The sequence below is a fragment of the Aedes albopictus genome, chromosome 3 (genome assembly GCF_035046485.1).
Source record: "Aedes albopictus strain Foshan chromosome 3, AalbF5, whole genome shotgun sequence".
NCBI lineage: Eukaryota > Metazoa > Arthropoda > Insecta > Diptera > Culicidae > Aedes > Aedes albopictus.
This window is the reverse complement of record NC_085138.1, coordinates 430,291,538-430,299,463: the sequence shown is the minus strand read 5'-3', so window position 1 is coordinate 430,299,463 and position 7,926 is coordinate 430,291,538.

Here is a 7,926-nt window from a genome sequence, read left to right as displayed (position 1 = left end):
ATTTCTGAAGGAATTCAAGGAGAAATTTTTAGAGGAATTCAGAAAGGAATTTCTGGTGGAGTACCAGGAGGATTTTCTGGAGGAATTACTGCAGGAATCATCGATGGAATTCCTGGAGGGATCCATGAAATAAATCCTGGAGGAATGTGTACAGGAAACCTTAGAGAAGAAATTCCTGGAAGAATTTTCGGAGGAATTCATGGAAGAATTCCTGGATCCAAACTTGAATAAATTCCTGGAGTAATTCCTGAGGAAATACCTGGGTAATACCTGGAGAAATTCTTGGTAGAACTCTTGCAGAAGCCTCTGGAGAAATGCCTGAATGAAATCCTAGAGGCATGCCAGGAGGAATACCTGGAATAATTCTTGAATATTTCTATTTCATGTGAAATACAAAGTTCGATTTCTGAGGGAATTCCAGGAGGATTTTCTGAAGAATTCTCAAGGGAAATCTTCGCTGAAATTCTTGAGGAAATCCTGAAATCCTGGATTAATTCCTGCGGGAGTTTCTGATGGAATCCCAATAAGAGTTCTTCTAGAAATGTTTAAAATAATCTCGGAATTCGTTTTTGTAAGCATAACAGAAGAAATTTCCGGTGAATCCCTGGAGGAACTCTTGAAGTAATTTCTGAAGAAATCCGATGAGGAATCCCGGAAGCAAGCCCCATTAGGAACTCTTTATGGAATCTCAGGAGAGCTTTCTTAGCGAATACCTGGAAGATTTTTTGTAGGAATATTCCTGGATAAAAAAAAAATGAAGAAATCAATGTCTGCAGTAATTGTTGAAGGAATACTAGGATCCCTAGTGGAGCGGACCTGGTGGGATGGTTAGAACACTTGACTATCACGCCGAGGGATCGAATCCCGACAAACTCGCAAAATGTGACTTCTTCCTTCGGAAGGGAAATAAAGCGTGTGCCCCGAGATGAACTAGCCTAGGGCTAAAAATCTCGTTAATACACATGAAAAAAACTAGGATCCCTAAAGGTTTTTTGTACAAATTTTTCAAGCAATCCTTGGAGTGTTTTTTTAAGAACCTCTAAGTAAAATTTTCTAAAAGAATTTCTGGAATACATTCCTGCAGAAATACTTCGAATCATTCCAGATGTAATTATTGAAGCAATCTCTAGTGGAATTTTGGAAGGCATATATGGAGATATCCCTGTAGAAATCTCTGAATACTTGCAGAAATACCTTAAAGGATCTCTGGAGAAATTCCTGAAGGAAACTTCGAAAAAAGCACTGGAACAATTACTGGAGGAACCTCTATAGATATCCCAGGACAAATCCCCGAAAAAATGTCTAGTGGAATCCCTAGATGAATTCTTGATTGAATTTCTGGAAGAAGCCAAGATGGAATTACTGAATTAAGCTATGAAAAAAAATCTTGGAGGAATTGTTCGTACTCATATAGTTTACAAAACTATGAACAAATCTGAAACAGTCATTTTGATTACTCAAAACTACAATACTGATTTGCATATTCACTTATCGGGCGCCCATCCCGCTTAAAATTCATCTCAAATCAGGCCCCCCCTGGGCCCCCTCCAGGAAAAAATCCTAGTTACGCCAATGAGCTTCCGGTGGAGAAGCATTTTACTTGACCCGTGGAAGCATGAGGTACGAACTTGTGAGGACCAGAGCTATGTTGGACGCTCTCCTTTTCGACTCACCGTTTTGCAGTAAGTTCCTTCTACGTTACCTCCATGTAAGTAATAAGTCGGACTGCCTAAGTAGATATTTTACCTACATAAATGGATTTCAAGGTTGCAAAGAAGTTTGAGAAGGGCAAGTGGCTAGGAAATTTAAAGGGGGTCATGCGGAATCCTTCAAGGAAGTGCAGAAGACGGTAGTTCAGAGGCATTACAGAGGCTTCATGGGTGTTTCCGGGTGATTTCGGGGGGCTTCGGATGCTTTACAGGTGCTTCCGACGGGGGGCAGGCCCCCTCCCCAGAATCCACCAGAACCCCAATCCACCCCTCCCCCCACCCAGAAATTTTTCATGACTAATTAATTATTAGAATTAGAAAAATTCTGCGAGCCACTGTGTTAATGATAAGCATAGATCTATAATAGACATTGATTTGGCATAATAAATTTATTTCCGAAAGAATCGCAGGACGACTTTATGAGGAAACTACTGTGCAGGAACTGCGGGGTATCAGTAGGTCGGCTCTAAAGGCACTGCGGGGAGTATTGCTGAAGAAATTCATGGATCGATTCCTGAATAAAGCTGTGGATGAATTCCTTAAAGATTTCTCGGAGATAAATTTGAAAGAATACCTGGATGACTTCTTGGCGAATTTCCTTGCTACTGTATCCCTCTAAAATTATATTAGAGAATTCCAATACAAATCGCTGGAGTAATTCCTCTAGAAATCCTTCAAGTAATTCAAAAACTCTTCAGGAAATCCTGGAAAAAACTCTTGGGTGATTCTCTGGCAAAAATGATTAACGGGTTACAGAAATTTTTGAACGAACAAATTTTTGAAATGATCCCGAGAGGAATTTTTGACGGAATCACTACAGGAATTCCCGGAGAATTCCCTGAAGGATCTCTTGGAAAAAAAAAACCCTAGAGGAATTCCTGTAGGTATGTCGGGAGTACATACTGTAGGAATCCCTGGAGGAATTTCTGAAAGTATGCCTCGAGAAATCCCTGGATGAATTCCTTGAGGAATCCTTAGAAACCGCATCAGGAATCCCTGTAAGAATTACTAGAAAAAATCCTAGATGGATCCTTTGAGGAATTTATGGACGAATTCCTGGAGAAATCCCAAGAGAAATTCTTTGAGAAATTACAGAAGGAATTCCTGGAGAAATCCCTGAAGCAATTCCTAGATAAATCTCTGGAGGAAATCCTGGAGAATCTTCTGGACAAATCCCTGGAGGAACCCCTGGAGAAATTCCTGGATGAATTTCTGAAGGATTAATTGAAAGATTTCTTGGAGGCATCCTTGGAGAAATTCCTGGACGAATGCCTTGGACAATCCCTGAATAAAATCCTAGATGAATTCCTGATGAAACCTTTAGAGGAATTCTGAGAGGGACCTCAAGAAAAATTCCCGGAGCAATCCCTAGATGGATTCTTATAGCAATCACTGGAGGAATTCCCGGATGAATTCCCATTAAAATCCCTGGAAAAATTCCTGGGTTAATCCATGGAGGAATTCCCAAAGGAATTCCTGGAGGTATTCATGCAGGAATATCTGGAAGAATCCCTGGAAGAATTACAGGAGAAATTCATTGAGGACTCCCTGGAGAAATTCCTGTATGAATTCCTGGAGCAAACCCTGGAAGATATCCTGAAGGAATCCGTGAATGAATTCTTGGATGATTCCCTAGATGAGTTCTAGGAGGACTCTCAGGAGAAATTTTAGAAAAACCCTTTTGAGAAATTCCAGAAGGAATCCTTAGAGATAGTTCTACAAAAATTCTTGGAAAAAATCCCTGAAGAATTTTTTTGAACGAACCTCAGAAGAAATGCCTGACGGAACTTCTGGACAAATCCCTGTCGGAAACCCAGGAAGTATTCCTGGATACATCCCTGGAGGAATTCTTGGGAAAATTCCTGGAGGAATTGCTGTAGGAATTTCCGATGAAATTCCAGATTCAATACCTGAAGGAATTCTTGGAGGCATTTCTAAAGGAATTACTGGGTTAATTCTAAAAAAACTCTTGAAATTCCTGGAGGCAACCTTAGAGAAATTTCTAGAGAAACTCTTGGAAAAATCCCTGGAGGAATCCCTAGAGCAATTTCTAGAAAATCCTCTGGAGGAATGCCTGAAGGAACTTACCCAAGTAACACAGAAAACATCTTTGAAAATAAAAATTTTGGAAGATGTATTACAAATGTATTATTAGCGTATGATAAAACATCTTGTGTTATTATCAAGTTCCAATTGTGTTGGCCAATAACAAACAGAAAAATAAACGTTCAATCACCTATTGGAATTTTTCTTGGCATTATCATGTAAAGAATACGTTGAATATGCACCTATAAATCGTTCCTGTAGCATCAAAAACGCTAGTTGATTTTACGGTTTTTATGGAGAAAACTTGTTCATAAATGCTGAAAGATTTATCCACCAGTCCTTCATGTCGTCTAATTCTCAAGGAAGAACACTCACCGCAATGCGCTAAGAGCTTATACTCACCAGTATGGCCGAACCGGGAGTCATAACTTTGGCAGAGCTCAATCTACCGGTCCACCCGCATGAAACGTTCATACATCTGGAGCTATCCGATCTCCAACTAGAGCTGCGATCCAGTTCAACTCAGAAAATTTGCTGGCCACTTCTAACAGCTGTTGGTATCTCAAGGCATCAATCTCCGGTAGATTTTAGCACCACCGGGAACCTGCACATCTCTACATGAACCTTTGTTGTTTTGTTTGATGATGCAGCATCATTTGATTGAAGCCCCAACTTTTATTAATATGTGCCTAAATTCGTCAACCGTCCAATCACGTATTTTTTAACGCTATGGCCAAATAAATCATCGACAATCGTGGAATAAAAATCTGGTAGAGGTAGAGAAAACAACGCGATTTTCAGTAAACATATTTTGACATCTGACATTCTGACAGGTTAAGTCCCACTGAGATCTCTGTTGTAATTTAGTATTTTTGGAGTTGTATTATAGTTGTAGATTTTAATTGACACTCATAATGTCAACAACACGTTGAAGAGACGTATAATAAATGTTTAAAATAAATTCTTCCGTGAAATATTATTGTGTTGCTTTCAAGTTCTGACATGATTCCAACGTATTTTCAAATCAAGGCATTAGATTTGTGGATCAGTTTAAATAAGAAAAACTATTTAGATTACAGTACCGCTCAAAATTATTAATAGGTAGGCAAATATATGAAACTAATTTACATTTTTCTACAATAATCATTATAAAAAAAAGTAGTTAAACAACGGGTCTTCGAATATAAAATGTTGTGAAGGGGCTGTTCATAAACCACGTAGACTTGGAGGGGGTAGGTGGGATTGGTCATGCCAAAGTCTACGCACCACATAAATTTCAAAATTTTTGTATGGAGAACAGTCTACGAGGGAGAGGGGGGTGATCTGAGATGACCAAATTTTGGTTAACGTGGTTCATGAACAACCCCGAATAAATAATACTGTATGAGAAAATTGAATAGGGTTAGAAGTTCAGATAATTCCAAGGAATATTTTTCACTTTTTTGAACGGCACTGTAAGTTTCATAAAGCTTGCGCCATGTTGTTTGCAGGGCTGGAATTCTCATCAAAGTGTAAAAACGCAGTGAGCCACTGGCTGCGCGCATTCAATGCAAACGAATGTGCTGCGTACGGATGCTCATTCTCACGGATCTTTTGCTCTTTGAGGCGCACTGCGTTTTGGCGCAGTGCGTAATGTATCTGTTTCACGCAAAGAGTAAAGGACACATGATGCACGCATACTCATTGCGCTGCTCATTGCGCAGTTGGTATGACAGAGATCACAGATAAACGAACGTAACACTGACGAAAATGTCTTTCTATATATCTCAGGATCCTAATAACTTACAGAGTTGGTGTTTTCGGCATAATTATCAGGCTGGTCAAGGACCTACTGGTAATGGGTAGTTTGATTCGGAATTCTTCCATTAGGCGGCGCTAGTGATCGAACAAATTTTATATTTCATATATCTCAGGACTCTGATCACTTAGAAAGATGGTGTCTTCGGCATTGTTGTTTGGTAGGACAAGGGCTTACAGTTCATGGACAATTTGTTTCGCAATTTTGCCACTAGGCGGCGCTAGTTACACATTTGCAATGTCATAAAAATGATTGATTTTTTTCATTAAGTATTCAACATGCTGTAATTTTGTTTTCTTTAAACATATTCAAGTCAAGTCAAATGTTTTACAAAGACCAATATGTTAGCCGTAAATGTGAAAAATTTCATTTCATTCGGTTCACTCAACTCTGAGATATAGCAGTTTAATGAAAAATACTCAAATATGAATCATTTAACTTGAATCGCTCTAACTTCATGTAAAACTATCCAATCAAGCCCAAATTTGTACCATTTACAGCTAACTAGTTGTGCAATAAGCGATAAAAATTTGAAAATTTTTGGTGCACTTAATAAAAAGTTACAGCTTGCTGAATATTTTTACGGTAAATAATTAAAGTTGCATGCTTCTACTCATTTTTAACTAGCGCCACCTAGTGGTAGAATATTGAAACAATTTATCAATCAACGGAAAGGCCTTAACCAACCAAACAACATTGCCGAAGACACCATCTTTCTAAGTGATCAGAGTCCTGAGATATATGGAATATAAAATTTGCTTGATCGCTATCGCCACCTAGTGGAGGTATTTATAACCAACCGGCCTATCGCTAGCAAGACCTTAACTATTCTAACAACTTTGCCAAACACACTAACTATCTAAGTAATAATGGTGCTGAGATATACGGTATGAAATTTTCACAAGTGTCACATCTTGTTGTCTGTGATTTCTGTTATGTCAGAGACAAACAGACGTAATACTGAGAGTTTTTTATACCAAATATCTCATGATCGTGATAACTTCGAGAGTTGATGTCTTCGGAAAAATATTTGGCTGGTTAAGAACTTACCAATTATGATTTGTTTGATTAAAAATACCTCCACTAGGCGGCGCTACAGAGCAAACAAAATTTATATTATATATATTTCAGGATTCTGATCACTTAGAGAGATGGTGTCTTCGGCAATGTTGTTTGGTTGGTTAAGGCCTTTCAGTTGATTGATAAATTGTTTCAATATTCTGCCAGTAGATGGCGCTAGTTATCAATTAGAAGAAGCATGCAACTTTCAATAATTATCGCAAAAATATTCAGCAAGCTGTAACTTTCTATAGAGTGCACCAAACATTCTCAAATTTTTATCGCTTATTGCACAACTAGTTAGCTCTGAATACAAATTTGGAGTTTATTGGATGATTTTACATGAAGTTAGAGCGATTCTAGTTAAATGATTCATATTTGAGTATTTTTCATTAAACTGCTATATCTCAGAATTTATTGAACCGAATGAAATGAAATTTTGCACATTTACGGCTAACATATTGGTCTTTGTAAAACATTTGACTTGGCTTGAATATGTTCAAAGAAAACAAAATTACAGCATGTTGAATACTTAATGAAAAAAATTAATCATTTTCATGATCTTGCAAATGTGTAACTAGCGCCACCTAGTGGCGGAGTTTCGAAACAAGTGGTCCATTTACTTTGAGCCTTTGACTTACCAAACAACATTGCCGAAGACACCAACTTTCTAAGTGATCAGAGTCCTGAGATATCTATATATATAAAAATGAATTTCTGTCTGTCTGTCTGTCTGTCTGACCATTATGGATTCGAAAACTACTGGACCGATCGCTGGAAAATTTTGTATGTGAGTATTTTTCGGGCCGGGGAAGGTTCTTAGCTTGGTGCGGGATCTCTCCGGTTTCTGGAACCGGGGGCTCCCATACAGATGACTTTGCGGAGGACGTCCTTATGGAGCTGTACGCCAAAAAACACAGTAGGCAGGCAGTACGACGTTTGCCGGGACAGCTAGTATGAAATATAAAATTTGTTTGACGTCTAGCACCACCTAGCAAGGATGGAAATCTAGTGATCATGATCAGATTTCGAATGTGTCGCGGTCGAACGGCATCGCGCGATCATAGCAACAACGATAACATTTTGTCGTCAAGCATCAAAACAAACTTCGGTCCGAGAAGAATGATTCGCTTGGTATGTGCGGGCGCGATGCGATCGTTATCATGAAGTCGAAATGATAAATTAGTAATTTCATTCACTTTTTCAGCATTCTTGTGATTTAACTTCCAGATATGCATATCAATGTATTATTTCGAATCATGAATGCGGCTTACGAGTGCATAAGTGGCAAACAATGTGATGAATAAAATTTAT